Genomic DNA, 26,111 nt, shown 5'->3' with positions numbered 1-26,111 from the left:
TCCAGGTGTCCAAATCGCCGAAACAACAACAATCAAACGTTTGATTATCATCATCTTAAAGTTTGTTAATTTCTCCACCGGTGATTTTCTCCGCTGCCACCGAGAGATCAATACTTCGCATCATCTAACATAACAGACCGCCAGCATCCCGCCGAGGACGATGCTGCGAAGGTTAAGCGGATTATTAACTTTCAAACTCCGAAGGATCGGAGCAACGCAAAGTAAGAGGCTTATATCTGGGCAGAGACAGTGTAAAGTAGGGTTGTTTACACATGATTTCCTGTAACTTGAAAGTGCTGCATTTGTTGATTTTGTTTCCAGTCGGTCACCTCAGCCGTTTCAGCGAGACCGTGCGTCACCGGTTAAAGGACCAATAGCTGAGCAGATAAGCTCCGGTTTACTGACTCCGCTATTGTGTGGTGATACGCGAGACTCTAAAGAATTGGAGTGGATTCTTTTTATTGGGTTGTGTTTTCTGCTCTTTTCATTTCTATCTTTCTTCCTCACACTCTTCTTCTCTGAACAGTGAGGCGAAAGTCCGAGCACGCGATCACGAACCGTAACCAAGGGGTACGTGGTGTCAAAGGCTTTCGCCCATTGTTCTCTTCTGTGACCACATAAGCAACATCACATAGATTATCACCAACTTGGCTCTGAATAATACGGCCAGCGTGTTCTTCTGTAGTCATTTTGGGTTTTGCTGAGTCATCACTTGCATGTTGATTTGCAGTTTTGTTTGCTGAGTCATCCTTTATGTGATTGCTCGTTTTGTGTGCTAATTCCCCCTCATTTGGCCATCCGCCATCTTAGTTGTAGTCAGCTGCCATCTTGTTTGTTGTTAGCCGCTATCTTGTCAGCCGCCATCTTGTTTGTTTTTAGCCACTAGCTTGTTAGCCGCCATCTCGCTAGCTTGTTAGCCTCCATCTTGTTTGTTGTCATCTCTCTCACACACACACACTCCTGTATATATGCACACCTATGTATAGATATACTGTTGCTGCTGTACCTGTGTCATCCCTAGTTAATAGTTACTGTGTGTTGATAAAACTTAGATTATAATAGTGTTTATTACAAAGTGATACTTATCTATGGATGGTTGTTGCTGGTTAATAAATCCTGTTATAGTTTAACCTGTCGTTGTCTGTGGTTATTGTGCATGTACTTGTAATAAGAGCTGAATTCATGACAGTCAGTGCTCGGATTCATCCTTCATAATCTTAAGAGACTGTTATTTTCTATTAATTAATTTTGCTATTGGTCCCTGGTGACAGGGTGGTGCCCGATTTTCATGTGTATAAAGCATACACTGATTTTTGCTTTAATGATTATTTCCCATAATCATTGACTCTTTCGCCAATAACCAAATTGCTCCTACTAGTGCACAGCAAGCTATACTGCCTGATTAGCAGCCAAATGGACGCTAATCCAGAGGCGACTGTGATCGTGGCTGGGGACTTTAACCATGTGGAATTAAAAGCTGTTCTCCCCAAATTCCCCAAATTCATCAACTTTCCGGGATGCAGCCTATAGGTCAGGAGATAGGCTGGCTTACAGCAGGGCCCGGAAAGAACTGGAAAACGGCATCCAGCTGGCAAAACACAGGCACAAGCAGCGCACTGAGGAGCACTTCAATGACAACGATCCACGTAACATGTGGAAAGGCATCAGGACCATCACAGACTATAATCGGAATGACCAGCAGGTCAGCCATGACCCGACCCTGCCTGACACCTCATTAAGTTTGCGGACGACACCACTGTGGTGGGTCTCATATCTAACAATGATGAGACCCACTACAGAGATGAGGTCCAGAACTTGACACAGTGGTGTTCCAGGAACAATCTCATCCTGAACATCAGCAAAACCAAGGAGGTCATAGTGGACTACAGGAGGTCCAGGAAGACCGATCACGCTCCCGTCTGTATACTTGGGGAGGCGGTTGAGCGGGTGGACAGCATTAAGTTTGTGGGCATCCACATTTCCTCTGACCTCTCCTGGTCGGTGAACACCTCACACCTGGTGATAAAGACCCAACAACAGCTCTTCTTTCTCAGGAAGTTGAAACGGACTGGACTGTCTACTCAGCTGCTTGTGAACTTTTACAGGGCCACAATTGAAAGCATCCTGCTCATCATTCTTGGGGGATTTTAACAGAGCAAACCTCAGCCAAGAACTCCCAAAATACAGACAACAGATAAAGTGTCCCACCAGGGATGCTAACACGCTGGACCACTGTTATACTGTTTTAAAGGACTCCTACCGCTCTGTTTCCCGTGCTGCTTTGGGACTCTCTGACCACTGCATGGTCCATCTCATCCCAACCTACAGGCAGAAGTTAAAATCAGCAAAGCCTGTAGTGAGGACAATTAAGAGATGGACAGCTGAGTCAAAGCTGGAGTTACAGGCCTGCTTTGACTGCACTGACTGGAGTGTCTTCGAGGCTGCAGCCACAGACCTGGATGAACTGACTGACACTGTGACATCCTACATCAGTTTTTGTGAGGACTCATGTGTGCAGACCAAAACCTTCTGCACATACAACAACAACAAACCATGGTTCACCAATAAACTCAGGAAGCTGCGCCAGGCTAAGGAGGAGGCCCACAGAAGTGGGGACAGGGCCCTGTACAAGCAGGCCAGGAACACACTGACGAGGGAGATCAGAGCTGCAAAGAGGTGCTACTCTGAGAAGCTGAAAAACAGGTTTTCAGCCAACGACCCTACTTCAGTGTGGAAAGGCCTGAGAGACATCACCAACTACAGGAGCCCATCCCCCCACCCTGTGGGTAACAAAGGACTGGCAGAGGAGCTGAACAGCTTCTACTGCCGCTTTTCACACCCTTCTCCCACCCCATCCACAACACTCAACCTCTGTGCCATACCTGACACCTCCCCCTCCCCCCTCAACTCAGACCTCCTACCAGCACTGAAGGTCAATGTGGAGGAGGTGCATCGGCTCTTCCAGAGGCAGAAGACCAGGAAGGCTCCAGGACCTGACGGAGTGTCCCCCTCCTGCCTGAGAATCTGCGCTGACCAGCTGGCACCCATCTTCACCCAGATCTTCAACAGATCTCTGGAGCTGTGTGAAGTACCCTCCTGCTTCAAACGTTCCACCATCATCCCAGTCCCCAAAAAACCCACCATCACGGGGTTGAATGACTACAGACCCGTCGCCCTGACGTCTGTGGTCATGAAATCCTTTGAGAGGCTGGTGCTGAACCACCTGAAGTTCATCACAGGCCCCCGGCTTGACCCCCTGCAGTTTGCCTACCGGGCAAACCGGTCGGTGGATGACGCAGTCAACATGGGACTGCACTTCATCCTCCATCACCTCGACACCCCAGGGACATATGCCAGGATCCTGTTTGTGGACTTCAGCTCTGCATTCAACACCATCATCCCAGAAATCCTCCGCCAGAAGCTCTCACAGCTCACAGTGCCGACCTCCACCTTTCAGTGGATCTACAACTTCCTCACTGACAGGAGGCAGCAGGTGAGGCTGGGGAGCATCACCTCCAGCACCAGAACCATCAGTACCGGCGCCCCCCGAGGGGTGTGTTCTTTCCCCTGCTCTTCTCCCTATACACTAACGACTGCTCCTCAGGGGACCCGTCCGTAAAACTACTTAAGTTTGCGGACGACACAACTGTAGTTGGCCTCATCAAGGATGGTGATGAGGCTGCCTACAGACGTGAAGTAGACCAGCTGGTCCTCTGGTGTGGTCAGAACAACCTGGAGCTTAACCCGCTCAAGACTGTGGAGATGACAGTGGACTTTAGGAAGAACCCACCCACCTTACCTCCCCTTACCATTCTCAACAACACAGTGTCTACTCCACAGTAGACACTGTGTTTAAGTTCCTGGGAACTACAATCGCCCGGGATCTCAAGTGGAAGTCCCACGTAGACCTAATCAGAAAAAAGGCCCAGCAGAGGTTGTATTTTCTGCGACAGCTGAAAAAGTTCAACCTGCCTCAGGAGCTGCTGACCATCTTCTACACCTCCATCGTCCAGTCTGTTCTCTGCACTTCCATCACTGTCTGGTTTGGATCGGCCACCAAACAGGACAGAAACAGACTGCAACGGACAATCAGGTCTGCAGAAAAAATCATCGGGGCCGACCTGCCCTCCATTCAGGACTTATACCAGTCCAGGGTCAAAAAACGGGCAGGAAGCATCACTGCAGACCCCTCTCATCCTGCACACAAACTGTTTGATCTGCTTCCCTCTGGTAGGCGTTACAGAGCTCTGTATGCCAAGACCACCAGACACAAAAACAGTTTCTTCCCCCAGGCTGTCTGCCTGATCTCCCCGTAAACCACCTGCCATTGTGTGAACCATCACACTGTTTGCACTACCTCATTCCACTGTTTGCACTACATGTCTATATATATATATATTTTTTTTTCTTGTAAATTTTTTATTCTTCTTTTTATTATTATTATTGCTTTTTTTTTTTTTTTTGTATTTTGTATGGTGCACAGGACAGAGAAAAATCCGGAGTCAAATTCCTTGTATGGTCACACATACTTGGCAAATAAAGCTGATTCTGATTCTGATTCTGATTCTGATCCTGTGTCTCAGTGTGACTGTGTGGTATGGCAGTTGCACAGCACAGGACAGGAAGGACTTAGCCCGGGTGGTGAGGACAGCACAGGGGATTGTGGGCTGCAGTCTACCAGATCTGGACTCAGTTTACACTGCCCAAGTCCAGAAGAAGGCAAGACGCATTGCCACAGACCCCACCCACCCGGGCAACGAACTGTTTGTACCGCTTCCATCAGGAAAGCGGTACTGGAACATTAAAACCAGCACCAACAGACTCAGGGACAGCTTCTTCCCCAGAGCTGTTAAAGCAATAACCCCCCTACAGTGAAACACTCACGTCCCACCCCCATACAGGACTTCACACATACACCCTCCCCCGTCTATCTGCATACACACACACAGCATACCATAGACTGGCACTAAGTGCACTTTATCTACCTCATTTTGTATTTTGTATTTTTATATTTTTAAGTGTGCAATTTTAATTTTCTGCTGACTATTTATAAGTGTGCTTTTAAGCCGAGAATCTGCACAAAATTTCGTTATGCTTGCATAATGACAATAAAGACTCTTGAATCTTGGATCTTTAAAATGACGGACCCCTCCCTGAAACAGGACACACGGCGTCACTCTCCTCCCTCCTCCACACATCATGTCCACTGAGCTCATTCTCATATTTTTGTGATGAACCGAATTTCAGCACAGACACATTTTGTCCATTACTGACCCCCACTTTAGACCTTATTGACCTGAAGGAGAATTTTCTCAAAATATAAAGCAACACTTTGTCTTTCAACAACCTCAACCTCCACACCTCTGAGTTTTACATGCATGGAAAATACTCAGCTGAAAAGTGACTGAAAGTACACAAATGTGGTATAAAAAGCATCAAGTGAACTGCATTTGGCTGTGAGATGTAGTGCAGTAGAAAGATGAAGTTGTAGGCTACCATTTGGAAATACTTTTAAGTTGTACATGAGCACAGCACTCTTGTAAATGTCAACAGTCCACCACTGAAGAAAAAATTCCAGAAGATTCCGGAACAAAACACAAACTCACTCACGTTGTTAAAGCTGCATTGTGTTGTGGTAAAGTTTGTGAAAGGAGGAGGAGGAGGAGCAGCAGGACGGTGGAGGTGTGGAGAAAGGAGAGAGCGATCAGCTCCCTTTAGTGGTCGGAGTCTGTCACTGCAATACAGTTCATCAGCCAACACACAGCGGCTCCAGGACGGATAAGCGTATAGTGATGGGAAATCTCCAGAGCTCCATCCAGTTGCACCAACCTCCACCTGCATCACCTACTTCTCTCAGCTTTTACCCTGCCTGCTGTCCCTGTTCATCAACCAACCTGCTGCTCCTGCATTCCCTGTTCACGGCCCAGCCTGCCCACCAGGAGCTGCCTCCATCAGCCTCCATCAGCTCTCCCCTGACTCAACATTCCCCATCTATCCCATATCTCATGTTGTTAACTGCTTTCCTGCCTGTACAACATCCATTGCACGTCTGCCCATCCTGGGTGAGGGATCCCTCCTCTGTTGCTCACCCTGACGTTTCTCCCATTTTTTCCTGTTAGGTTTTATCTGGGAGTTTTTCCTTAGTCGATGTGAGGGTCGAAGGGCAGAGGATGTTGCTATGATGTTTGTTAAGCCATTTGAGACAAACTGCTTGTAAAAATGGGCTGTACAAATAAAGTTGTCTTGTTTTGTTTAAAAGATGTTTATCCAATGGAAAACAGTCTCATGTGAATGTGCTGCACAAAAATCCTTCCTGCACAAACAACTCAAACTGTTTTCCTGCTTCTTCTTCTCTCAAGTCGGCTCAAAAACTGTTTTATGGCTGAAATCCAGAGAAATCTGCGGCTCTCGGTTCAGCAAGGAACACAAACGTGCTGAAGCAGGAAAATGTGGTGATCTGACTTACGTTGTGTATTAAATGTGTCTGAATGGCCCAGCAGGTTCACTGCTGTGTGTGTGACTCACCGTTGTCCTGTCCCAGTATGAGGCTGTACATGCTCCTCAGTCCAAACACATTGAGGAAGTACCAGGATGCCAAACTCACTGAGTGTGTTGTGTTCAGTGTCGCTTCGTACCAGGAGGCGTCCAGAGACAGCAGGTCTATTCCTCTCTGTAACATCGGCTTGAACCTCAGAGTGAGAGGAAACGGCACCTTGGCTGCACCACAATGACAACAAACACGGCGTCAACAATCAGCACCGAACAACACGAGCTGCTTTAACAACCCAACAAAAGACATTTTGATTCAAATCTAAATAAAAACCGGAAGATATTCTGAAGCTAATGTGTCGCCAAATACAAACCTGATTTGTGGATGATGTGAAAATCAAATAAAACAGGATGTGATATGAACCTTATAGACATATACTCAACCTATTTAACGTCAGACTTTAGCAGAATGAAAAGAATTTGTTTAATTATTGTCTTGTATTTCTGACGTTGACTCATAACGTGAGAAACGTTTAAACGACTGGTCGGCTGGTTGAGCACATCCCTGCTCCTCACTGGTGCACAACCAAAGGGTTTGATGTCTTAATCTGCTGGTCTTCATTCTCCTGTGCCTGCCTCTTGGCTGAATTTTCCTCTTGAAATGGTTTTACACTCGTTAGAATCAAATGGATCAAGCACTTAAAGCAGCAGCGTGATAAATAAACAACGGAAGCAAATACATTCAGTCGGAGCAAAGACGACAGCTCTCAGCATGTGATATCAGCAGCTTCCTGCATGAGAAGCTCTACAGTATTACAGATATCTGGATGACATCAGCTCTGCATGGCTTCATTCCAAAGAGGTTTTTGACCGATTCTGAAACTACGGCCCATCTGTCAGATCTCCAGGAGATTTCTTCAAGAGACAAGCACTCGTCTCTTGAAGAAAGAGACGAGTCCTGTGGGATTTCACCCATCAGCTTTAACCACCAGATGGCGCTGTCGCTCTCTGCTTAGGAGAACCTTCAACAGTGCTGCTCTTTGTGACTACTAATTTAAAAACCGATATCACAGGAGGAAGGAAATCTTAGCAGACCACAGGAGCATTGCAGCTTTCAGAACAGACAGAAACGTACGAGATCACCTGCTCAAAGCCACAGTCGAACCGCTACTGACCCCAAAGGTTTTCATTAAACTTACGTAGATGTCATATTTTAAAACAGAGAATATTTTGATCAAGTACGTCAAAATTGTACTTACTTTCAGTATTTCAACGTTCTGCTGTTTTGTACTTGTGGTCCACTACGTTTTGGATGTATATTTGGTCCTTTGCTCACTTTACTGATAATTGGTCGAGCCCATGTTTTTCTAGATGGACGACAATCAGGTCAACCCACCGCCCTACAGAACAATCTGAGACGGAATAAAACCCAGAGGACAACATGAGTCTAAATAATAAGAAGGCCTCAGACGGATTTTAAACCAACAGCACGGGTCAAACATCACTCGGCTGCTGGAGAATCTACACAGAAACATGTACATGAACTGGACCGACTCACAACATGCATTCACCAGGGCTGGGGAGGCAGCTTCTCAGCTGATCCACTTTACAGTGACACCTTGAAGTCTACGACTGGACTTGGTTTTACATCGTAATCTGTGCAGCATCTACATCTACAAATGTTTATGAAGCTTTCCCGGTCTGACATTGACTCCACTTTTTTTCCTCTTATTAGCTCAGATATTATTTCATTGTCCACCTAAAATAAATGCTGGCACTGAATTTTCCCATCTAATCATATTCTAGTGGACCTGCTGGACATGTCCTGTAGATGGTGTCCTGCAGTCAGACAGCAGTCAGTCTGTCAGGTCACTTCTCCTGTCAGTGCTGTGGTCAGGGACTCTGGGCTTTACAACAAAGCTTGATTTGGTGCTGTGATTTTCTGATGTTTTTCATACGGAACCACAATCTGGTGGTTTGCTCGACTGCAAATGTTCAGCTGTTTCAGAGATCTGTTGAGCTTCATTGGACGAGACGTCATATTAAGAGGCCAGACAGATTGTTGGGGAGTTTGCATCTGTTTATTGATTGTGCTGAAATTTCATCAGAACTGTCAATAGATTTGCCAGCAGTGATGTCATACTGCTGGAAGTGACATCATCAGTGGGGATCCTGATGGCACGTGTGTCAGCACCTGGTGGGGATCTTCACAGGTGCCTGGCACAGAAAGAGGAGGCCTTCCCATCACAGTCGCTATGGCTGCCATCATCTCTCCCTGTGGACAGAAACAATAACGGCACGTTAGAGGTCTCCGCTACCCAGTTTTCACGCTCACATCGTTTGTCTTTCCTCACTTCAGTAAGTCCCACTTTATTTCTAAAGCCTTCTGCAAAACTGTTGTTAGAAAATGCTTCACAGCTGCAACAAAGATATGAAATAAGCAACAAGAATCCAACGTAGAAGTCAAATGATTTCTGTTGAAGTGCAGTCACAAAGCAGCAGGATGGAGCAACAATTCAGAGGAGAACCAACCTGTAGATGTGTCGTATGCCTGTGAAGATAAAGAAAAGATCTTTACTGAACCCCACTCAGCTTGGATCTGCCTTTATTTGTAACTTTACACTTGAATTAAAAAAGGTTTTTTGTTCAGCACCAAAGATCTGTTTTAACATGAATCATTTAGTGTGCAGATTACTTACATGTGCTCCCATCAGTATTCCCCAGTGCAGAGGGGATGATAAAAGGCCCGGAACTGTGTAAAGACACACAGTGTTTCAAAATTGGTTTAAGTTACAATCAAAATAAAAGTTTTTCAAATGAATAATTCATTGTACATTACTTACTGGTTCAAGCGACATTCCACAGGCCGTAGCCGTGAAGAGAGGAACCGCCATATAAAACCCATCTGTGCAAAGACTCAGTGTTTAAATGTGAACTTAAATGACAGCATTAAAACAACAGTTTCTAAACTGCTCTTTTGGTGATGTACAAGGATAGAATGAAAACATGTTTTGCACAAACAAGGCCTTGAAAAGAATTACACATGAAAAGAGGATTTTCTCTTGACGTGAACGCCAAATGTAATAAAGATCAGAAATGTTTTCTGTAGAATCTAAACAGCTGATGCCATGATGAAAGGTAAGAATGAGAGACGTACCTTGTTGTGACGATCAGGTGAGTTTGCACTTGCAGCAGTAGCAGGTAGCAGAGTGTCTTTGAGAGGGAAATCCAGTGCTTATATACCTTATCTTCACCTCCCTTTGCTTTGATCACAGGGACGGGCTTCATTATTATATTGAACAGAAATTAATTTATTAGCACCGACGTGTTTTCATCAAGCAGTGTTTTTAAACTCTGTGGACTCTGTGGGTGGATCTTACCCTGTGGGCTGTTTTCAGCAGCTTGTGGTTAAACGTCTCAGTCTCAGTGTCAAACGATGACTTTGAGGACACGAAGCTCCCATCAGTGAGCTGCAGACGTTTCGGCCGTCAAATCAATCAATGTTTGATCTTGTAATCGCGTAGCAACACTCATGGCCCTGCCTCACTTTCCCCTCTTCTAAAGGCTGCTTCACAGGGCCGGTTCTAGGCAGGCATATATGAGGGGGCAGTCAGAAATGTGAAGGGGGCATCATGCGTACACATCATGCTCCAGCACTGTTTTTCCCCTGTGCTTATAGTAACAGTGTTTTCTTCATTGAATTGGGTTAGGTAGCTGAGCAGGCTGCTTTGGGGCAGCACTTGTTGGGGAAGGTACAGGAGAAGCAGTGCTTGCTGATGCTAAAGTAGTAGTTATGCTAGCTGCTGTCTCTGATGTATTAGCAGCAGCATCATTACTACTACTATCAATACAGACAGGAACAGCACTGCACTTTTTAAAAGCTCTGGAAAACAGATGCATTACACAGCATTAACTTTCTCTTTGAGCTGCTGGAAGCTGAGAGGAAAATAAGTAAGCTGGCTTTGTATTTGAAACAAAACAGTGCAGAACTACAGCCTGGTGTGCCTGAGAAACGCTGCTGCTTCTGCTGCGTTCAATTACACTCGGAACTTGGAAAGATCTGGGTCGGAAATTCCGACTTCCGAGGTAAATGTGTTTCACTGCGCAACCTCGGAAAACATGACTGGCCGCAGTAAGTTGATGTTTGTTTGGATGTCTTTCGAGCATTTATACTTCTTCTTCTTCTTGTAAATTCTTCTGGGTAAGTACATCAACTACTTAAGGGAGAGAGAAAAAAATTAAACGTCATTTTCCGAGTGTAATTGAACGCAGCACGTCCGTGGCTGTACTGAAACCTGAAGATACACAGCGGAGGTGCAGAGAGATGAGAGGAATCTGATACTGTATCGTGTCCATTTTTTGGAGGATTTTTCCGCTACTACAGATAATTTTGTCAACTTTTAACGTATTAATTTTGTGAGTGTATTAAAATGTGCTTTTTTCAACTTCTAAAATTTTGATTTGAGCGGCCAAGACATTTATTTGAGGGGGCATTGCCCCCTCAAGCCCCTGTGTAGATCCAGCCTTGCAGCTTCACCAAACTCCCTTCAGAAATCAAACAGTTTTATCCTCCCTTCCTGCAGACCTGCTGCTTCTCATGTTTTCATGTCTTCTATGTTACTGAGAGAAACACACTCACTTTGTGGTCAGAAAGATATTTTTATTCATCAGATTGGGCATGAATAAATCACAGCCTAGTCACACTTAAATCAGCATGTCATAAACTTGAGCTCCTCAGTACTGATTATCGTCAGTCTTAAAACCAGCTCAGGAGTGCATCACAGTCAAAGACTGTCCTGATGTTACCCTCTGAAGCACAGGATACGTGAGAATTGCTTCAGTATACTGAATGTGTGTGATGTGGGACACGCTAACCCGGCATGAACTCCAATTTAAGTGCTCAAGACCTCGAGCGTGTATGTTGAGACAGGTTTTATGATCACACACTGAAGACTTATGTGTTCAGAGCAAACATGACTGATCCACAGAGCAGACAGAAGGTGACATCTTTAATCCCATTAAGTCTCAAATAAAGATAAGTGACAGGAGAAACAAAACAACAACGGAGGGTAAAATAAGGACACCACAAGGCCACAGAACAGCTTCAGGGCTCCCTGCATGGATTCTCTAAGTCTCTGCTCAGACCTCCCTCACATTACTTGGGCAGGTCAGAGAAACATCCTGTGGTGTGACTTCCCTCCTGTAAATGCACTGAGTGCGGTGTGAACTCTCCTTCTTAGGTCAGTGTTTTGTCACAGCTTGTGAGTGTCTGCTGGTCCGAGCCAAGAGACGCGAATACACGTAGTTATAACAACAGACGAACCAACAGACTGGGAGATGAGCAAAGCTCTGCTGTGCTGCTGTACATTCATGAAAGACTCGTTTTAAGGGACTCATCACGTGCTCCTGGATGAAAGGATGAGGATAAGTTACTATAGTTCTTTGACTGCGCTCAAATGGCATCAACAAGCTTTGCTTATTAAGCACACTAGTTCAGTCAAGGTGTGTCTCAGTGTCAAATGAGGACTTTGAGGACCTGAAGCTCCCATCAGTGAGCTGCAGATGTTTTGGCCGTCAAACACCAACGACAGAATGAGACTCAACAATCAAATGTCTTTATTTTGACTGGTGGACTTACAACCAACAGTCAACAAATCCAGTACAGAATGTCTTTAACGAGTCAGTACATCCACATGTTAAATAATGTTCATCTTGTAATCATTCAGTCACACTAAGCAGTCGCATGAAGGAGGTTAGCAGCTCCATAAGTCAACTCGATGTAGCCGTGAGCGTGTTCACATGACTGAGGAGGTGTTCCAGCTGCAAACATGGGCAGGTCTGCTGGCAGCAGGGCGGCATATTTTACACTCCAAGAGCAAACTGGAAGATGAGACAAACATGAAGAAGTTCAATACAAAATCCACACTAAAAGCAGCTCAGTTCAAGCTGCCAAATGCAGGAAGGACAGCCGGCAAAGCAGTCGCAGACCGTGTGAAAGTGTGAGCTGCAGGCTCGTAACATCACTGCCCCACCACGAGGGCACGAGCAGAGCCGACTGTCATTACATTTGTGTATTTCGTGACATGAATGTGCTGCTTTGATGTATTCTTGTGACCATCACTTCCCAAAGCTTCACCTCCCTGACTCTGCTAGTGGGCTGCACTCTGTGATCACACATGTGGTAACAAGTACTGCGATACACCTGTCGTGTGTACAGGTAGTTGATGTTACTGCAGACGGTATCTAAGTCTTTTTATCATGAGGTAGATTCATTGTTTCATTCAACAGTTTAAATCCATTTTTATTTATTCATTTTCTATTGCAGCAATTCACCTTCTTGAACTTCCCACATATCAACTTATAGCCAAAATATTGGCTAAAATGTAACCTTTTGACTCCACTCAGTTTGTCCTTTTTTTCTGCCTACTTATTTTTTTTTTTAATATACATGTATCCATCCATCCATCTTCTTCCGCTTCATCCGAAGCCTCAAGCACCCTGCGGAGGGTATAGAGCTAGTCAGTGTTCCACAACCAGGACGAAAACTGCATTGTTCCTCTTGGATCCGAGGTTCGACTATCGGCCGGATTCTCCTCTCCAGTATCCTGGCATAGACTTTCCCGGGGAGGCTGAGGAGTGTGATCCCTCTTTAATTGGAGCACACCCTCCGGTCCCCCTTCTTAAAAAGAGGGACCACCACCCCGGTCTGCCAGTCCAAGGGCACTGTCCCCGACTGCCATGCGATGCTGCAGAGTCGTGTCAACCAAGACAACCCCACAACATCCAGAGCCTTAAGGTACCCAGGACGAATCTCATCCACACCCGGTGCTCTGCCACTGAGGAGCTTCCCAACTACCTCAGTGACTTCGGTTTGGGTAATGCATGGATCCGCCTCAGGGTCCTCAGCCTCTGCTTCCATGACGGAAGACATGTCAGCAGGATTGAGGAGATCCTGGAAGTATTCCTTCCACCTTCCGACAATATCCCCAGTCGAAGTCAGCAGCTTCCCACTTCCACTGTAGACAGTATTAGCAGGGCACTGCTTCCTCCTCCTGAGGCGCCGGATGGTTTGCCAGAATTTCCTCGAGGCCGACCAATAGTCCTCTTCCATGGCCTCCCCGAACTCCTCCCAGACCCGAGTTTTTGCTTCCACAAGTTGATTGATGCTTTTGTTATTTCACCTTAATAGAAGGGACAGTGGACATGCAGGGGGAGGTAAACATGGGACAGATAAACCCATTTTTATAGTTGAGCTTGTTTACTAATGTTTCGTGTCGTGTCCATCCTTTATCTATTACATTTGTTGGAGTTAACACTCAAAACATCTTTTCTCATTTTCTTGATAGTCCTGTAATACCATGACAGTGAGATAATTGTGAATAATAAAATGTATTTTTTGTATCCAATATAATGATTTTAATGTAAAAACATACATATGTAAATATTTTCCTTTATTTTGTTTTTGTTTTATCATTTAGATGATTTATGATAATATGTACACAGAAGTGCAATATGTATGTTTTGTTAATTCAAATGAACTGATAAAAGTTTAATAACACATAAAAAAAAACAAAAAACTATCAGGCTTCACAGACAGCAATTAAAGGGACAGTTCACTCCAAACTCAAACACAACATCCCGAAGCCTTCATCCTCATAGCCGGGGACTTCAACCATGTTACATTACAACAATCTGTGGACTGCCCCACCAGACTGAACCGGACAATAGATCTCCTGGATGCTAACGCTAAAGACGCATACACGGCAAACCCCCCCACCCCCACCCATTGGGGAAAGTCGATAACAACCTGTTGTTTCTTCAGCCTGAGTACACACCGAAGATTCAGAGGCAGCTCACAACCACCCACTGCTTCAGGAAGTGGTCTCCTGAGGCAGAGGAGGCCCTGAGGAACTGCTTTGATTCCACGGATTGGAAAGTGCTGATGGAGCCACACGTTGAGGACATCGAGGGGGTCACACACTGTTTTACAGACTACGTGAATTTCTGCAGAGACGTTGTTCTCCTCATCAAAACTGTGCGCTGCTTCCCCAACAACAAGCCCTGGATTACCAGCGACACCAAGGACGTCCTCAATAGGAAAAAGAGGGCGTTCAAGGAGGGAAACGGGGAAGAGCTGAAGCAGGTACAGAGGGAGCTCAAGGTCCGTCTGAAGGAGGCCAAGGAGTCCTACAGCAGGAATGTGGAATAGAAACTGTAACAAAACAACATGAGGGAGGTCTGGGAGGGGATGAAGACCATCACAGGCTGCAAAAAGACCTGCAGCACTGCAGAACGGGACACAGTGAGAGCGAACCAGTTCAACTGGTTCTTCAATAGGTTTGACTGTCATGCTAATGTCTCCATTCCCCCCTCTACCCCCTCTACCCACTCAACACCCATCCACACTCATCCCCATGTAAAGGGGTCTGCTTCCCCCTTCATCCACTCAACCCTGGTAACTACTTTCACCCAGCTAGTCTGCACTGCTGGAAAACTCTGGATGTCCTGAGCGTTTTCCTCCACTGCTTTGGATCGCAAGCTGAGAGTTTTCACCTGGAAATTACAGTCACAATCCTGCCAATCAGAATCAAAGTCGATAGTTGCTCAAGTCCGAGTCAAGACACAAGTCCTTAAAATTAGGGCTCAAGTCGAACTCGAGCACTACAAGCCTGATAACAGGTGGCAATAACAGTCGTTGGTGTTGAGCAGGACCACAGCAGGAGGTCCAGACACGATCCACGGGAACCTGAGAGACGAGAAAGCACAAAGACTCAGAGGAAGACGTCAAGTTAGCGACATGCATTGATGGGAACATGAACGTGTGTGAAAAGAGAGTTAGAGGACGAGTCCCTTAAAACGAGTCTTTCATGAGTGTACAGCAGCACAGCAGAGCTTTGCTCATCTCCCAGTCTGTTGGTTCGTCTGTTGTTATAACTACGTGTATTCGCGTCTCTTGGCTCGGACCAGCAGACACTCACAAGCTGTGACAAAACACTGACCTAAGAAGGAGAGTTCACACCGCACTCAGTGCATTTACAGGAGGGAAGTCACACCACAGGATGTTTCTCTGACCTGCCCAAGTAATGTGAGGGAGGTCTGAGCAGAGACTTAGAGAATCCATGCAGGGAGCCCTGAAGCTGTTCTGTGGCCTTGTGGTGTCCTTATTTTACCCTCCGTTGTTGTTTTGTTTCTCCTGTCACTTATCTTTATTTGAGACTTAATGGGATTAAAGATGTCACCTTCTGTCTGCTCTGTGGATCAGTCATGTTTGCTCTGAACACATAAGTCTTCAGTGTGTGATCATAAAACCTGTCTCAACATACACGCTCGAGGTCTTGAGCACTTAAATTGGAGTTCATGCCGGGTTAGCGTGTCCCACATCACACACATTCAGTATACTGAAGCAATTCTCACGTATCCTGTGCTTCAGAGGGTAACATCAGGACAGTCTTTGACTGTGATGCACTCCTGAGCTGGTTTTAAGACTGACGATAATCAGTACTGAGGAGCTCAAGTTTATGACATGCTGATTTAAGTGTGACTAGGCTGTGATTTATTCATGCCCAATCTGATGAATAAAAATATCTTTCTGACCAACAAAGTGAGTGTGTTTCTCTCAGTAATATAGAAGACATGAAAACATGAGAAGCAGCAGGTCTGCAGGAAGGGAGGATAAAACTGTTTGATTTCTGAAGGGAGTTTGGTGAAGCTGCAAGGCTGGATCTAACCAGGGGCTTGAGGGGGCAATGCCCCCTCAAATAAAGTTCTTGGCCGCTCAAATCAAAATTTTAGAAGTTGAAAAAAGCACATTTTAATACACTCACAAAATTAATACATTAAAAGTTGACAAAATTATCTGTAGTAGCGGAAAAATCCTCCAAAAAATGGACACGATACAGTATCAGATTCCTCTCATCTCTCTGCACCTCCGCTGTGTATCTTCAGGTTTCAGTACAGCCACGGACGTGCTGCGTTCAATTACACTCGGAAAATGACGTTTAATTTTTTTCTCTCTCCTTAAGTAGTTGATGTACTTACCCAGAAGAATTTACAAGAAGAAGAAGAAGAAGTATAAATGCTGACATAAATGAAAGACATCCAAACAAACATCAACTTACTGCGGCCAGTCATGTTTTTCGAGGTTGCGCAGTGAAACACATTTACCCGGAAGTCGGAATTTCCGACCCAGATCTTTCCAAGTTCTGAGTGTAATTGAACGCAGCAGAAGCAGCAGCGTTTCCTCAGGCACACCAGGCTGTAGTTCTGCACTGTTTTGTTTCAAATACAAAGCCAGCTTACTTATTTTCCTCTCAGCTTCCAGCAGCTCGCAAAGAGAAAGTTAATGCTGTGTAATGCATCTGTTTTTCACAGCTTTAATAAAGTGCATTGCTGCTCCTGCCTGTATTGATAGTAGTAGCAATGATGCTGCTGCTAATACATCACAGACAGCAGCTAGCATAACTACTACTTTAGCATCAGCAAGCACTGCTTCTCCTGTACCTTCCCCAACAAGTGCTGCCCCAAAGCAGCCTGCTCAGCTACCTAACCAATTCAATGAAGATAACACTGTTACTATAAGCACAGGGGAAAAACAGTGCTGGAGCATGATGTGTACGCATGATGCCCCCTTCACATTTCTGACTGCCCCCTCATATGCCTGCCTAGAACCGGCCCTGTGAAGCAGCCTTTAGAAGAGGGGAAAGTGAGGCAGGGCCATGAGTGTTGCTACGCGATTACAAGATCAAAAATTGATTGATTTGACGGCCGAAACGTCTGCATCAGCTCACTGATGGGAGCTTCGTGTCCTCAAAGTCATCGTTTGACACTGAGACTGAGACGTTTAACCACAAGCTGCTGAAAACAGCCCACAGGGTAAGATCCACCCACAGAGTCCACAGAGTTTAAAAACACTGTTTGATGAAAACACGTCAGAGCCAATAAATTAATTTCTGTTCAATATAATAATGAAGGCCGTCCCTGTGATCAAAGCAAAGGGAGGTGAAGATAAGGTATATAAGCACTGGATTTCCCTCTCAAAGACACTCTGCTACCTGCTACTGCTGCAAGTGCAAACTCACCTGATCGTCACAACAAGGTACGTCTCTCATTCTTACCTTTCATCATGGCATCAGCTGTTTAGATTCTACAGAAAACATTTCTGATCTTTATTACATTTGGCGTTCACGTCAAGAGAAAATCCTCTTTCATGTGTAATTCTTTTCAAGGCCTTGTTTGTGCAAAACATGTTTTCATTCTATCCTTGTACATCACCAAAAGAGCAGTTTAGAAACTGTTGTGTTAATGTTGTCATTTAAGTTCACATTTAAACACTGAGTCTTTGCACAGATGCGTCCAATGAAGCTCAACAGATCTCTGAAACAGCTGAACATTTGCAGTCGAGCAAACCACCAGATTGTGGTTCCGTATGAAAAACATCAGAAAATCACAGCACCAAATCAAGCTTTGTTGTAAAGCCCAGAGTCCCTGACCACAGCACTGACAGGAGAAGTGACCTGACAGACTGACTGCTGTCTGACTGCAGGACACCATCTACAGGACATGTCCAGCAGGTCCACTAGAATATGATTAGATGGGAAAATTCAGTGCCAGCATTTATTTTAGGTGAACAATGAAATAACATCTGAGCTAATAAGAGGAAAAAAAGTGGAGTCAATGTCAGAACGGGAAAGCTTCATAAACATTTGTAGATGTAGATGCTGCACAGATTACAATGTAAAACCAAGTCCAGTCGTAGACTTCAAGGTGTCACTGCAAAGTGGATCAGCTGAGAAGCTGCCTCCCCAGCCCTGGTGAATGCATGTTGTGAGTCAGGAGGAGTCGGTCCAGTTCATGTACATGTTTCTGTGTAGATTCTCCAGCAGCCGAGTGATGTTTGACCCGTGCTGTTGGTTTAAAATCCGTCTTTCCCTCACACGCTCCCTGTAGCGATGCTGTGGACATCCTGCTCCCTCAGGATGGTCTTAACTCCTTCCTTCAGCTCTCCTCTGTAAACACTCAGCATTTCCAAACGTCTGTTATGAACAAGACCGACAACACACACTAACGGTGAGCAACAAGTTTCAAAATCAGCAGTCGCTTCCATAAATGTACAAAACACCCACCTGATGGGTTGTGGACGGAAAGAACACAGGAATCAACAGTTTGATAGTTTTTGTAGTTTCAGATGTGTGTACAGATTGGATCTGTGAGACGACGATGGCAGTGTTTGGCATTTTTGATGATTTTTTCCTGAAAAGGAGCGATTTCCTACGTTTTGGTGTGTCCTTTTGGCGTAACTCCCAAACTTTACATAAGCAAAGTGACTAGTAGATCTGTTGTGTTTGTCAGCAGGATGTCTTAAAAAATAATCTCATTGGAATTAGGCCGTCGTTTCCTTTGTAACTCCGGACTTGGCGTGACGTCACAGCCGTTAAAAACAGAGTCGGTTGCGCTCCATTTGCCAAGACGAGACGGCTCGTTTGTAACGTCATTCAGCCGTTGTTGGTGGGAGCGCATAGCCCGGATACAGACTCGGCACCCGAGTGCATTCATTCAATCTCGGGCGATTTCAACCATACTAACCTGGACAAAACACTCCCCACTTTCACTCAGTTTGTGAACTGTCCTACCAGAGAGGGAAGAACAATAGATCTGCTGTATGCTAATGCAAGGGATTGTTACAGCTCTTCCCCCCTCCCCCCACTAGGCAGGTCAGATCACAACCTGATCCACCTCTCCCCCTGCTATGTGCCTCTCGTTAAGCGTCTGCCCGCAACTTCAAGGACTGTGAGGAGATGGACAGACGAGGCCAATGAGACACTCCAGGGCTGTTTTGAGGTGACAGACTGGCAGGCCCCACGGCCAGGACATTGATGGGCTCACGGAGTGAGCTGCAGGCCCAGATGGTGTGAGCCCCAGGGTCCTGAAAGCCTGTGCCCCCCAGCTAAGCGGAGTACTCCATCATGTCTTCAACCTGAGTCTGAGTCTCCAGAGGGTCCCCGTGGTGTGGAAGACGTCATGCCTCGTTCCTGTCCCGAAGACGCCGCGTCCCAGCGACCCCAAGGACTACAGACCTGTGGCCCTGACGTCACACATCATGAAGACCCTGGAAAGACTCGTCCTGGAACAGCTCAGGCCCATGGTCCAACCACTTCAGGACCCCCTTCAGTTCGCCTACCAGCCCCGCCTTGGAGTGGACGACGCCATCATCTACCTGCTGAACAGAGTCTACACTCACCTGGACAAGCCGGCAAGCACTGTGAGAATCACGTTCTTCGATTTCTCGAGTGCGTTTGACACCATCAGGCCGGCTCTGCTGGCTGAGAAGCTGACAGCGATGCAGGTGGACGCCCCACTGGTGTCCTGGATCGCAGACTATCTGACGGGCAGACCGCAGTACGTACGCCTGAAGTGCTGCCTGTCAGATGAAGTGATCAGCAACACCGGGGCTCCACAGGGGACTGTCCTCTCTCCCTTCCTCTTCACGATCTACACCACAGACTTTACGCACTGCACAGAGTCCTGCCATCTTCAGAAATTTTCTGATGACTCCGCAGTGGTTGGGTGTATTACTGGGGGGGATGAGAGAGAGTACAGGACGGTAGTGGACAACTTTGTCACATGGAGCGGGAAAAACCACCTACAGCTCAATGTGACAAAGACCAAGGAACTGGTGGTGGACCCGAGGAGGACTAAGGCTCCAGTGACCCCTATCAACATCAAAGGGGACACTGTGGAGGTGGTGGAGGAGTACAAATACCTGGGGGTGTACTTAGACCACAAACTGGACTGGTGCAAGAACGTGGACATGGTCTACAGAAAGGGCCAGAGCCGCCTCTACTTTCTGAGGCGGCTGAGGTCCTTCAACATCTGCAGGACGATGCTGAGGATGTTCTATGAGTCGGTGGTGTCCAGTGCCATCACATATGCTGCTGCCTGCTGGGGCAGCTGCCTCAGGGTGAGGGACACTAACAGACTCAACAGAATCATTAAGAAGGCCACCATGTTGTGGGAGAGGAACTGGACTCTCTGACAGTGGTGTCTGAGAGGAGGATGTTGTCCAAAATAAGGACTATACTGGACTTTCCCTCTCACCCTCTCCACAATGTGCTGATCGGCTACAGGAGCTCGTTCAGCAACAGACTCATACTGCCACGATGCACCACAGAGCGACACAGGAAATCATTCCTGCCTGTCGCCATCAAACTGCTAAACTCAGCACTGTGACGGACACACTCACTTATATATACAATGTACATATTGGCTTTTTTTTTTACACATGTACATACCTGTATTTTAAATTTTCTTAACAAATTTGAATACAGTTTTTGTAAATACCTGTACTTGAGATTTTAGATTTAGATTTTATCTTTATTGTTTATCCTATTTTTTTATACTCTGCACTTTTCTCCTTTCTTGGTCGGGAATACTGCATGTGCAATGTCTGTAAGAACAAGAATTTCCCTCCAGGGATAAATAAAGGAATTCTGATTCTGATTCTGATTCCTGAGGATCCTCAGAAAGTGGACCGCTGTCGGGCCCTCTTCACGACCGCCGAGGTGTTAGAGCTCCACTTGAGGTCTGCGTCCATGTGCACACCCAGGAACTTGAAGCTGGGCACCCTCTCCACACACTCAACATTTATGCAGATGGGCTGCGGATCAGTCTTCCTCCTCCTGAAGTCCACAATCACCTCCTTTGTTTTGGAGGTGTTGAGGACCAGGTTGTTATCTGCACACCACTCCACCAACCTCTGGACCCCCTCCCTGCAAGCCGTCTCGTGGCCTTCAGAGACGAGACCCACTAAGGTGGTGTTGTCTGCAAATTTAACGATGACGTTGTCTGTGTGGGTGGTGATACGGTCACAGGTGTACAGAGTGTAGAGCAGACGACTCAGTACACAACCCTGTGGACAGCCGATGTTGAGGCTGAGGGCTGTGGAGAGATCAGGCCCGACTCTGACTCTCTGTACACGGTCAGAGAGGAAGTCTCTGATCCAGCAGCAGGTGGTGGCTGGGAGTCCGACCTCCAGCAGCTTTTCTGTCAGCCTGTATAGTAGTATTGTGGAGTATAGTATTAAAGGCAGAGCTAAAGTCGACAAAGAACAGCCTGGCATAGCGCCTCCGCAGTTCCAGATGGTGGTGTGGAGCGCTGTGCGGATGGCGTCCTCTGTCCATCTGTTAGATCTGCATGCGAATCGAAGTGGGTCGAGTGTGGGTGGGAGGCAGGACATGATGTGGCGTCGGACCAGTTTCTCAAAACACTTCATGGGCACAGGTGTCAGAGCAACTGGTCTGTAGTCATTTAGACTGCTGACGGTGGTCTTTTTTGGCAGTGGGACGATTGTGGCCGACTTCAGGCAGAGTGGGATGAAGGACTGGGACAGTGACTCGTTAAAGATCCTGGTCAAGACCTCGGCCGGCTGGTCCGCGCACTCTCTGAGGACCCTCCCGGTCACTCCATCTGGTCCGGCAGCCTTCCTGGGGGTCACCGCCCTCAGTGTGGCCCTCGCCTCATGTTCCTGCACCGTGAGGCTGGAGCTGTTGGAGATCAGTGGTCGAGCTGCGGCTGCCTCGGGTCCTTCCACCTAGCGCAGCATCGCCCTCAGCCATTGTGGCGCTGCTTGACTTGAAGTGGGTGAGGTGCTGAAAAACATCAGTAAATTTGACCGTATTTACTGAAATATCCATAGCAGTAACCTTACACTGTAAATACATATAACGTAGATATTATATCTCTGCACTTATTATATCTCTGCACTTGCTGCTTATTACATGTGTAATGACAGGAACGTTGAATCTAATCTAATCTAAAAATGACAAAAGTTCTAAAAACATGCAAAAGCTTCGGGTGGCGTTCGGTTTGCCACTTCCAGCTTCAGAAACAAGTCGGAAACCCACCTACGAGGACGGATGGGATGCAGGGTTTGTACAACCCCACTTCCAAAAAAGTTGGGACGCCGTATGAAACATAATGCAGAAACATAATAAGAGAACGCACTCATCTGAAAACAAATTGAATTTACCATCAATGGTTGCTGTTTTGTTGGCATGAGATTTAAAGATTATTGACAGTGTATTTCACCGAGTGTGAAATTCTTGTTAGAAGTCTTATTTGCACTTTGATGATCCCAAATTATTATTATTGTTGTTGTTGTTGTAACCACCTTTGGTAGCAGTCGAGGTTCAGTTTCAGCCGTTGCATTAACATCTTAATCCGGGCTCATAGAAAAATGCAACAATCCCATAAAAATGGTTAAAAGGCACCTTCATGTCAGTCTATGTTGCCATTTAGCTCAGTTCCAGCAGAAGGCACTGTCCACATTTACATTGGACTGTCAGGAGCGGACCAGGAGAAGAGAGGAGAGACAGATAGACGAGAGAAAGACATGTGGAGGGGGGGAGTGGACGGACACCATCACTCACACCATCTGAGAAAATAATATCAATAAAAATTAAATTATCTGTGTACAGTTGTTACCATTATGGTTACTGTTCCCCCGCCCTCTGTCTTGTAATTTCAGTACTATTTTTACCCTTATACAGTTTAATACTGATATGAGCTAAGCACTTTATGGTCCCCAACCAGGTTCTTATTCTTATTTTTATTGCATGGTCTTATTCATTTTATTGTGTGTATAATTTGTTTTTAACATAGCACTTATTTCTTATCCTTATACTCCTCGTGTGTATACTGACATAAATAGCACTTATCTGCTGTGTGATTTGCAGTTTCTAGCACTTATTGTTTTTATGATTTGCCCTCTTATAGCACTTTAGGTGGGAACCAAACTTGGCTCTGATATTTATACTCACCACTAGAGTTCACTGTGGGTCATCTTTTTAGGGACAGCACCATCATGAGCAGTAACCAACCAAAGTAGACACAATGGATGAATGTGGTGATGGCCGGGCCAGGACCCCTGTGCCAGTGCACCAGTAACCACAACTGTGGATAAACAAAAAATTATTACTCTTGCAAACCTAAATTAATTGAATCACATAAAAAAAGAGGAGCTTTTCTTAAAAATCTAATAAAGATTAACACAGACAACACCACAATTCAGCCAAACAGAAGAATTAAATGTGGACCGTTAAATATTAGGTCTCCGTCATCTAAAGCTGTTTTGGTAAATGACTTGATATCAGATCATTATATAGATTTATTTTAAATATTTGTCTTTCACACCCAACCTGGAAAACAGTGCAGCCAATTTTTATTGTTGCCATGTACCGAAGTCCTGCTCCATAATCTGAATTTTTATCTGAATTCTCTGTTTCTATCCAGTCTCATCCTTAAACCAAATAAAGTAATTATTGTTGGTGATTTTATTATCCATTTTTGTGCAGCATTTATCTCTTTATTAGATTCAATCGGCTTCTATCAGTGTGTACGTCAACCCGCTCGCTGTTTCAATCACACTCTTGACCTTGTTTTTACATATGGGATTGAAATAGAACATTCAATAGTCTTTGAACAAAATCCTCTTCTCAATACATTTTCACTGTTACGCAGATGACACACAATTATATTTATCAATGAAACCACATGAAGCCAATCAGCTAGCCAAAGTTCAGACGTGTCTTAAAGACATAATAACCTGGATGATTTGCAATTTTCTACCTCTAAACACAGACGAAACTGAAGTTATTGTTCTGAGCTCGACACCTCTTAGAAACAAATTATTTAAGTTTATAACTGCCTTGGATGGCATTACCTTGACGTCCAGCCCCACCATAAGAAATCTAAGAGTTACTTTTGATCAGGATGTCCTTTAACTCACGCATAGCTCAAATTTCAAGGACTGCCTTTATCACCTTTGCAATATTGCAAAAATTAGGCACATTCTGTCTCAGAAAGATGCAGAAAAACTAGTTCACACATTTATTACTTCCAGGCTGGACTACTATCCAACTCATTCTGAATGCCGCAGCATGTGTACTGACAAAAACTCATATTAGAGAGCATATTTCTCTTGTACTGGTTTCTCTACACTGGCTACCTGTAAAATTCAGAATATACTTTAAAATTCTCCTCCAAACATACAAAGCCCTAAATGGTCAAGCGCGATTTTATTTCAAAGAGCTCATAGCACATTATCATCCAACCAGAACTTTACCCTCCCAAGATGCAGGGTTACTTGTGGTTCCTAGAGTCTTCAAAAGCAGCTCGGTATTCAGAGACTTTAGTTATCAAGCTCCTTTACTGTGGAACCATCTTCTGGCTTCGGTCTGGGAGGCGGACACCCTCTCTACATTTACGTTTATGTACGTTTGAATCAAGAATCAAGAGATTCCCGGCTTAAAGGCACACATACAAATATCACAAGTACTTAAAAATGAACACTCTATGGTGTGCTGTGACTGTGTGTGTGTGTGTGTGTGTGTATGTGAGAGTGAGAAGGTGTGTGGGTATCACTGCAGCTCTGGTGAAGAAGCTGTCCCTGAGTCTGTTTGTGCTGGTTTTAATGTTCCTGTACTGCTTTCCTGACGGAAGCGGCACAAACAGTTCTTTGCCCGGGTGGGTGGGATCTATAGCGATTGCGTCTGGCCTTTTTCTGGTCTCGGGCAGCGTAAACTGAGTCCAGATGATGCACTGAGCTTCTCTCTCCTCCTCTAACTTTCCTTCCAAACACATTCATGTTGTAGGGGAAAATAATTATATGACATATGATTTCTTATTAAAATGCAATAATATGACTATTCTAACTGCCAGTATAACTCTGACCATGAACTGTCTAATGTGAGCACACTTTGTTTCAACTTTGTGTGTGAACCACTGCATGAGAATCCTCTCTGTTTTGCTGATAGTGCTACCACTGCCACAACTGTTAGCCAGAAATCCAAATGATCATGTTCTCTGTGGTCTTGTTGTCATCACCTTTCTGTTGCTGTTTCATATAAAAACGTTGCTGAGAAGACATTCTGAGCTAATTCCCTCACAAGTGCTTTGTTACTTTGTTGGCTCCTCTTAAAATAGCTAAAATAAAGACAGTTTTCTTCTTTTCTCACAGTCTCTTAATTCTCTTAATTTCTTTCCACCACAATGTCCCATCAATGCACGTCACTAACGTGACGTCTTTCACTGAGTCTTTGTGTTTTCTTGTCTCTCAGGTTCCCATGTGTAACCCGGGTGAAAAAACCACACATTAGTTTCCTCCTACTCTATTCTGGCATCGTAAATCCATCTTGCGGATGACGTCGTCACGTCGCTACGATCATGTGATCATATGTGATCACAACTACAGAGTGGAAGTCATGAGGTGCAGTGTTGTGCCAGTTAATTCCAGCTCCTAGTAGTTAGAAGAAGAAGAATCACTTTATTGACAGTATATATATTTTTACATACACACACTGAATTCGTCTTCTGCATTTGACCCATCCTTAGTTGAACACACACATGCAACACCCGACAAATTACATGCAGTGAAACACACACAGGAGCAGTGGGCAGCATCAAGCGCCCGGGGAGCATATTGGGGGGTTAAGTGCCTTGCTCAAGGGCACATCATCCGGCTAATGGGAGGGGGGGCTTTTTTTTTTTTAATCACTCCACCACACCCAAATTTTTCCTGCCCGTCCGGTGGGGGAATCGAACCGGTGACCCTCCGATCACAAGCCGCT

General features: G+C 45.4%; 1 long non-coding RNA gene across 1 annotated transcript; it reads right to left on the bottom strand.

The window, feature by feature from the left end:
* Positions 1-8,551: 8,551 nt before the first annotated feature.
* On the bottom strand, positions 8,552-9,251 carry LOC124063386. The gene is made up of 3 exons (XR_006844102.1): positions 9,189-9,251; positions 9,022-9,040; positions 8,552-8,764 (listed from the first exon to the last, which is right to left on the bottom strand). It is a non-coding gene; the product is annotated as an uncharacterized LOC124063386 (long non-coding RNA).
* Positions 9,252-26,111: the final 16,860 nt, after the last annotated feature.

The sequence above is a fragment of the Scatophagus argus genome, chromosome 8, assembly GCF_020382885.2.
Source record: "Scatophagus argus isolate fScaArg1 chromosome 8, fScaArg1.pri, whole genome shotgun sequence".
Classification (NCBI taxonomy): Eukaryota; Metazoa; Chordata; class Actinopteri; family Scatophagidae; genus Scatophagus; species Scatophagus argus.
The sequence above is the reverse complement of the archived record's forward strand: the minus strand, read 5'-3'. Positions and strand labels throughout refer to the sequence as shown.